This window comes from Amblyomma mixtum, chromosome 8, assembly GCF_055824585.1.
Source record: "Amblyomma mixtum isolate Tamu chromosome 8, ASM5582458v1, whole genome shotgun sequence".
In the NCBI taxonomy this organism is placed as follows: domain Eukaryota; kingdom Metazoa; phylum Arthropoda; class Arachnida; order Ixodida; family Ixodidae; genus Amblyomma; species Amblyomma mixtum.
This window is the reverse complement of record NC_143019.1, coordinates 35,302,377-35,310,048: the sequence shown is the minus strand read 5'-3', so window position 1 is coordinate 35,310,048 and position 7,672 is coordinate 35,302,377.

Here is a 7,672-nt window from a genome sequence, read left to right as displayed (position 1 = left end):
GCCACCCTCGTCTACAGCGGTGGACATAGTACGTCCTGCATTACCTCCAGCGTCCCGTAAAACGTGATCAAACGCAGAGGGCGGAACATGGAGGAAAAAAAACTAAGGAGGGAGCATGACGTCACGCGGCCAGCGTTCGCAAGTCGAGTGTTTTGAAGTCGTTTTCTCCCTCAGTTTTTCGCTCTCCGAGCCGGTCCTTTATGTTTTGATTCTGGTATGTTTTAATGCGCGCGTATGCGCGACCCGCGGCGCGGGCGTCTACAGCAAAGAAGTTGATCTACAGTTAGTCTGCCGCGCTAATCGGCGCATGCGCGCGCGCAGTGGGGCTAGACTTTACCGCACGCTATCACGTGGTGCGATCACGGGGGGGACACACTCTCTTTTTTGCTATATCTTTACTTGTTAAGACTAGGCTTCAAGCAACGTTTTTAGATCGCTTTCAGTTCGAAAGCTGCGGTGCGCGGATTGTCGCCTTCCCGTTTCCTGCCGCGCGGTGGCGCTCGCTACGCTGTTTGCCCGACCAGCGTGGCCCTTCGCGCCTACGCCATCGTCGCCGCCGCCTGATTTGGAGCAGCCAGTAGATATCAGCATGGAAGATATCAGCTCTCCTGTGCCAGTTGTTGGCAGTGACGCTTATCTTACAGTATACAAAAGCTTCAAGCAAGGGTGCTTAAAGCATCCCACCAAAAAGATGCTAGAGTTTACCAACATTGTAAACTAAGCAATCTCGAATTCTTTGAAAGAAGGTCCCGTTTTTGGGGACATTTTTTGGGAGGTGCTAGACGAGCTGCAATTGCAAAACCTTGCTCGGCTTGGATGTGCAGAGCATATGGCCACTTTTACATGCCAACTGCTGCATTTTGTCATAGTGAAACGCATGCACTTCTATGCGAGAGACAACCGTCGGCTGGAGAACAGAGAAAAGGTTATTGCAAATAAAAAAGCTCGCCTTCTGTAGCCATTCCCTCCGTGCTTCCGATTTAGTGTGTCTGCATTTAATGCTTGTCTGTGTTCAATGAAATTAACATTCTAAAAATGAAAGTGCAGGACGCTGCTCCCGTCTGTGCGATCATTGCAAATAAAAAGCTCTTCTATAGTTATTCCCTCCCTGCATCCAGCTAAGTGTGTCTGCATTTATAGTTGTGTTCACTGAAATTGGCATTCTAAAGAACGTGCAAAATGCTGCCGGTATGTGCGGTGCTTCGTTGATAATATAGCGCGGAATTTCGTGACTGATCTAGAAGTGGAACATCGCTAGTTTTAACCTTTCATTGATGTTTCGTGCATTCTACCGAAAAAATATTGATAGCTTTACTCCAACATACGCATAGCGCTAAACGTCGCGAACGCGATGCGATAAAGCGCAATGCAAACGATTGGTATTTTGCGAACTGGCATCACCCTGCGCTTTATCACACCCTTACTAGCCAGGCGAAACATTTATTTAACCATGAGACTAAAGTTTCAAAGTGACAGCTACAAAAGTGCAGCAAATTTGAGTTCGACGTGTTCGCTCCCAATGTTATCGCGGATGAGAACAGGCTGTCACAGCAACTGCCAAGCGCGAGCGCTCCGGCGGCTCCGGGCCGACAGCGACAGCAGCGCCGCGTGGTGAGTGGAAGCGGACGGGGGCCGCTTTCTCGGGCTCGGCCCGGGGGAGCTTGCAAACTTAAAGGGATCTAAAAACGTTGGCTTCAAGGTTGTCGCCGGACGCTCCCTCCTCAGTTTTTTTTTCCTCCATGGGGCGGAAGCTATGCGAGAACTCTCTCGTGCTATACCTATGGCTGCCAGAGACGAGGCCCTCGTTAAACCATCAAGCCGTCAGAAGAAGGGAAATAGGGGGCTCGTTATGACCTAGACATGAAGGAAGGGAACAGACACCGAAACCAAGCAGCATGAAATACGACGAAAAATGCCACAGTAATTTATGTTTTCTTTTCCACTACGGGCGCTTTGACATAATGACACAGGGGCGACGAACAGAGCTACGAAAGAGAACGACCGCTTGGTTTGAACTGTTTTGTTTTTTTCAGGCGGAAAGAGCTTTTGTAGGAAGTGGGAGGGTGGGCACACTCTGTGATGGCTGATTTGATCCAGAAAAATAAAAATAAAACAGATGAAAGTAAGCGCTCGTTCTGTTCGTCGAATCTGTGTCGTTCTGTAAAAGGTAGCACTTCCTTTGAAAAACACGCTCCACCAACTAACCCCAATCGTCGGTATATTGCCTCACAAAAAGAGGAAGTATCCGAAGCGTAGCTTGCGTGTGCGTCAAACGTTGATGCTGTAATCGCTGGGTTTGGGTTGTTTATCGTTGCGCTGGCTATTTCCTTCCCTCCTTCGTCTGTTACAACGGCGATCGTTTTGCGTTGGCATCGGTACTTTGCTGCGTCCGTGTAGACTACGCTGGGAATGTTGCTGAGTTCTCTGCTGAGTGCTGGGACTCTGGCTTGTCGCCTTTCATGGTGTTTATTGGGGTCCAAGTGTCGGGGTATGGGTCTTACCCGGATGTTGTTTTTGTCTTAATCATTAATCTGTTCCTTGTCTTTTTGTGTGCTTAGAGGTAGCCGTAATTTCTCCAGTAGGTGTCTTCCCGTTCTGGTTTGAGTGAGTCTAAAACATAGAAGCAGCTGAAGAAGCCGCCATTGCTCTGGCAATATCGCACGGCAACGCAACAGGACGCAACCTCACTACAGTGACGGACTCCAAACAAGCATGCAGAAACTACACAAGAGGCAGGATCGACAGCATCGCCAATCATATTCTACACACGACGAGAAGACACAAAAACACTAAACATAGTATAGTGTGGGTTCCCGGACATGAGGGGATGAGGGGCAACGTGGAAGCAGACGAGTTAGCTCGGGGGTATGTCAACAGAGCAGACTCAACACTTTGCACCACAGCCACCTTTGACCCAGTTACCCCCACGTACTCAGATATACTCGATCATTACAGGGGTCAGCGGAAACGCCACGAGGAGGCGGTAGACTGGCGCAGACTACAAACCGGTACCTACCCGCACCTGCACAAACTACCTTTTTTTTTATTCGAGCTGTTTGCCATTAGGCATAATGAAAAAGGGAAAGAATGTTATAAGAAGGAGTGTAAACAAGCCTCGCTTAAAAAGTGGCAAAAGGTCGCGATAAAGCGATTATCACGAGTCCACTTGCGATAGTCGCCTGCAACGTCCCATCGTAGGCCTACATTTCTTAGGAAACGTCGTCTCACGGAAGCTGTAGCCGGGCAAGTCAACAGAAAGTGTTTTTCGTCGCACTGGTCTGGCGCAGCACCACAATGGGGACACTTGTCAGTCACTTCGAAACGTTTGTCACGCCACCGATGACGCACAGGAGTCAGAGCCGCTCCTGCCCAAATCCGGCGCACAGATACTTCCTCCTCCCGAGTGAGGCTCCTGGGGAGAGGGTACGAACACGGAGGAATTAGAGCGCGTGTTCGCTGACGCAAAGCCTGTTTCTCGGAAACATGGGACAGGAACGGATCTGAGGGAAGAGGGGAAGGTGGCGGGATGTCGGATGTGTCAAGGTGCGTCATTGCACCCACATGAATTTTATGCGGATCCTGGGCATGCCCGCGAATCCAATGTATACGCACAGGACCGGGGTATCGTGTGCAAAGTTGGTGAATTGATTGTGTAACTTGGAATGTGCGCCGGACAGCCTTAAGCTGCTTATGGGCAGCAAGGGAGTCGGTGTAAATGTGAAGGATATCGAAAGTGGGTACGAGTGGAAGGGAATTAAGCAATGGCATTGTGTATCGCCTGAAGCTCCAAGGCAAAGGGGGAGCAAGTATCCGCGCTATATGTAGCGCGGGAGTTAAGATGTGGATGGGAGGAACTGTAAACCGCAGTGCTGTGTGTGATGCATCGGTGTATATTATGCACCCTGAAGGAAGATGCGCGGCTGATACCGGTGTCGGCTGATTGTCTGTGAGTTGACATATGACCATGGAGGAAGAGTCTGTAAACGATGAAGCTGAAGCGACATCTTGCGTCCTCTGTTTGCCTCACGCTGGTCGATAATTTCACTTAATGTATTAAGTTGAGCGTACTCCTGCAGAATGGGTATGGGTGTGATACGAGGAAGATAAGTTATGGCGCGCATAGCCTCCCGATTGATTCATTCAAGGGAGTCCCACTGTCGGCGGGTGAGGCGATGAAATTGGGCCTGGTACACTATCCACGGCTGGAGGATGGAGCGCACGAGCTGACGGGCGACGAACTATTCAAGATTTTCCCTGCACAATATGCAGACGAATGTCCGTGGTGTCAGGGTAAACCTACACTAGAGTATGTCACATGGACCTGCCCTAAGGCAAACTTAGAGCCAAGAATAGACCACCCGAGTGTGATGCAGTGGGAGCACTTGCTGGCCAGCGAGGACGAGGAAGCGCAACGATTTCTCGTACGCCGAGCCACGATGGCAGCAGTCAAGTGCGGCATCCTGGACCAAGGATCGACCACGGCGCACAGTAGCCCGTAAGGGTCAAGAACACTTTAAATTTATCAACAATAATGTTTTTCCCGTCCATCCATCCATCGCTGTGCAAAATTAACCGTGAGGATCGAGACGGTGAAATGTGGACCGTCTACCACGTGACCCAAAATCAGACTGCCGGGTTCGAAGAGCTGAACAACCATAACATTATCGTTTGAGCCATAAAGTAATTAGGCTATTAATTTCTCATTATTTAAAACCGCAGTTTAAAAAAGGATAGACACATTCTCCTGTGGTTTCCTTGGATTACTGTTAGCTTTTTTTACATGTATCTCATAACGAGCCCCTCATTGAGATCCTCTTGTCTACACAATAGCTGAACCAGATCCTCAGTTCTTGCAGTCTTCATGCCATATGTAGCATAAGATTGTTCTTGCACAGTTTCCGCCCTCACCATTGGGTCACGTTCCACAATACGCTCGGGGAAATACACGACGTACTACGTCCGCCGCTAAGATTGACGGTGGCGTTCCTGAACACTCTGAAGTTGTTCAGCAGCAACTTGCACCACTGAACTTTGTCCAAGCACCAAGAAAACAATGTTAAAATCATCATCAAAAGAAACTGTAATTCCAGATGTTCGAGGAGAATGAAATTAAGCAGTACACTGAACGCTGGATAGCTGAAGAGAATTCTGGAACCATGCAAGCGAACGGATTCAAGGTGCTTAAAAAAAAAATGTTTAAAGGGAGACGAGCTCTGAATTACAGAACATTATTTATAGTTGACTCATTCAGAAGCGACGATTGGGTGATGTCACCGAAAAGAAAAGCAGTCAACGACAGCATAACAGAAAACAGCTTAGAACTTAAAATTCTTAACTGGAAAAATGCGGAGCGAAATATCCCTGAATCCAAAACCGCAAGGAAGCTCAAAATTCGAATCAAACAGATTAATGAACTTGCTCCATGCAGGAAGGAAACATTGTTAAAAGCACTAGAATCAGTCATGAAAATTCGCAAATTCCCGACAGCTGGAAACAGGGTGAAATGAATTTCAAAGGAGGCATGACGAACATAAAGTCCTTGATACCGATTACGATGCGAAAAGGTGTTTTGTTGTTTTTTTCCTGTTTCTAGTCAATTATTCTTGAGCCCTAAAATAATTACAGTTTAATTTGCCAGAAATGAACATCGAAATCCAGAAATTCATAAAAATATTCCTTTATGCTCTTCTTCGATTCCGTGACTATTATCTTCTTTCATATGTGTGTTATAACAAGCCTCTGATTTCCGTTGCCTTGTCACATTTTAGTTTCTTTGTTACACGGCTGTGATGGTTCAAATCTCCCGCAGATTCGTGTCACTTGCTCTATGCTCGGTAGATGGCGCTGCCTTGCGCCATTTTTCCTTCAGACCACACCGTGCTTCAGACTATAGTGTACTAGAATACCCTCTAGCGGCGCGAGCGGCGAGGCGCAGGCAAGCCATTTTCTAACAGACGCCATGGGGTGGCGCCACCGCAAATTTTCATAGGCACAGGAATGCGCGGAGTATTGAAATATTCGTCTGTTATCTTGCGTTTTTCATCTCATTCATTAATTAGAATCGTTCATTTATTCCTTCTTGCGGTTCTCCACCTGTTAGTTACAATGACTAGCCTTGTTAAGGATTAAAACGCGTGTCCGAAAACCACGTAACTAATCAAGGATACACGTTCTTACTGCCGCATCGTCGGCTAAACTCTGACTTGCTGAGTGATTTTTTGGCGCAAAACGCTATCGCAGAATGCCAAGCGGTCAGCATCACATGCAGAGCAAATTATATGCGCAACCATTACTGTGGTTTGAAGATCAAAACCCGAAAGCAATGTCGTTTAGAGTGTATACCCACAGCCATTTATTGTTCACACACTTTCAGAAGTAAGCCATCTAAGCTAAATTTTATGCTGCATTTTGAGCTCATATATGGTTTAGAGAAGTCAATGCGCTTGTAAATACGATCTATTTACCGCTATGATGTGAGTTTTGGTGTTGTCTCTGATTTAGTAACAATTAAAAAATTGATGTCACGGCTATGTACACATGAACACCATATTAAGTTGCAACTGACTTCAGTGCAGAAATGATCAGAAAAAAATCTTGTTTGCAAAAATCCACAACTTCCCTGCCATTGACTTGTTCAGCACCTAGTAAATTTAAGGCGCTTTGAAGCGGTATGTGAGGTAGCGCAAAACGATATAAGGACAGAGAAAGACGCATACAACATAGATGCCTGCCGCCTGCTGTCGCTGGCTCCATTAATGCTCTTCGTGAAGAAATGCAGACGAGTAAAATGCAGGTGAAATGCAGTTATTTCTGGGGCTATGGTTTGAGCGTGCTCAGGCCATCCAAAGAAGCTCGGTTTGCTGCTTTTGATTAACAAGGTCCAAAACATCAAGTACGCTTTCAGAGTGCAGCTCTGAGAATGACTCTTTGAGGTGAGCCACAAATTTAAACAGCTTGCTTGAAGGGGAAAGTAACCCACCATTGCCCTTTAAGCGGACAAGCTCAGCCATGTTCAAATTGTCCGCTGCCTCCTTGGTGAACAAAAGAATGTTAAGACACCACAACCCGTTTTTAAAACGAACTTTCGCGCGACGTAACCAGCAATGCAAAAGGTTAGCCTGCTGTCGCTTGATGCCACAACAACGGAAGAATGGTCAGGAACAGCTTTTGTGAGCAGGGCGTCGGCTGCGTTCAAGTTTCCGTCATCGAGAAATCTGTCAATCAGTTTCTCCCTCCCAGTGCACGTGTCTGGCTCACCAGCATCTGCATTCAAGAGTCAGAACAGCGGGCTCACAGTTTCTTCTTGACACAGAGTCCGCAAGGTAGCTGAAGCTGGCAGAGTTCACTGTAGCAGTTAATTGCTGAGGTGTAGGATGAGTATTGCGTCCCGATGACTGCCTGACGATGCCAAAAAGATGTTCCACGGGGTCTTGGCTCAACCTGCTTGTCATTACATACTTGAAACCTATACGTTAAGTCAAATACTTCAACAGCGACAAGGTACTGCGTAGTGTTACACGCAGTTCAGTTACTGTGGACTGTCTTAGAAAGCCGCGCTGCCCATTTGTGTGGCGTTCCCACTCTGACAAAAACGACAGGAAAGAATTCAACTTCTCGGCTGATGCATAGTTGGGACGCAATGCTTCAGCTGGAAAGCGTGATGTCATGACGT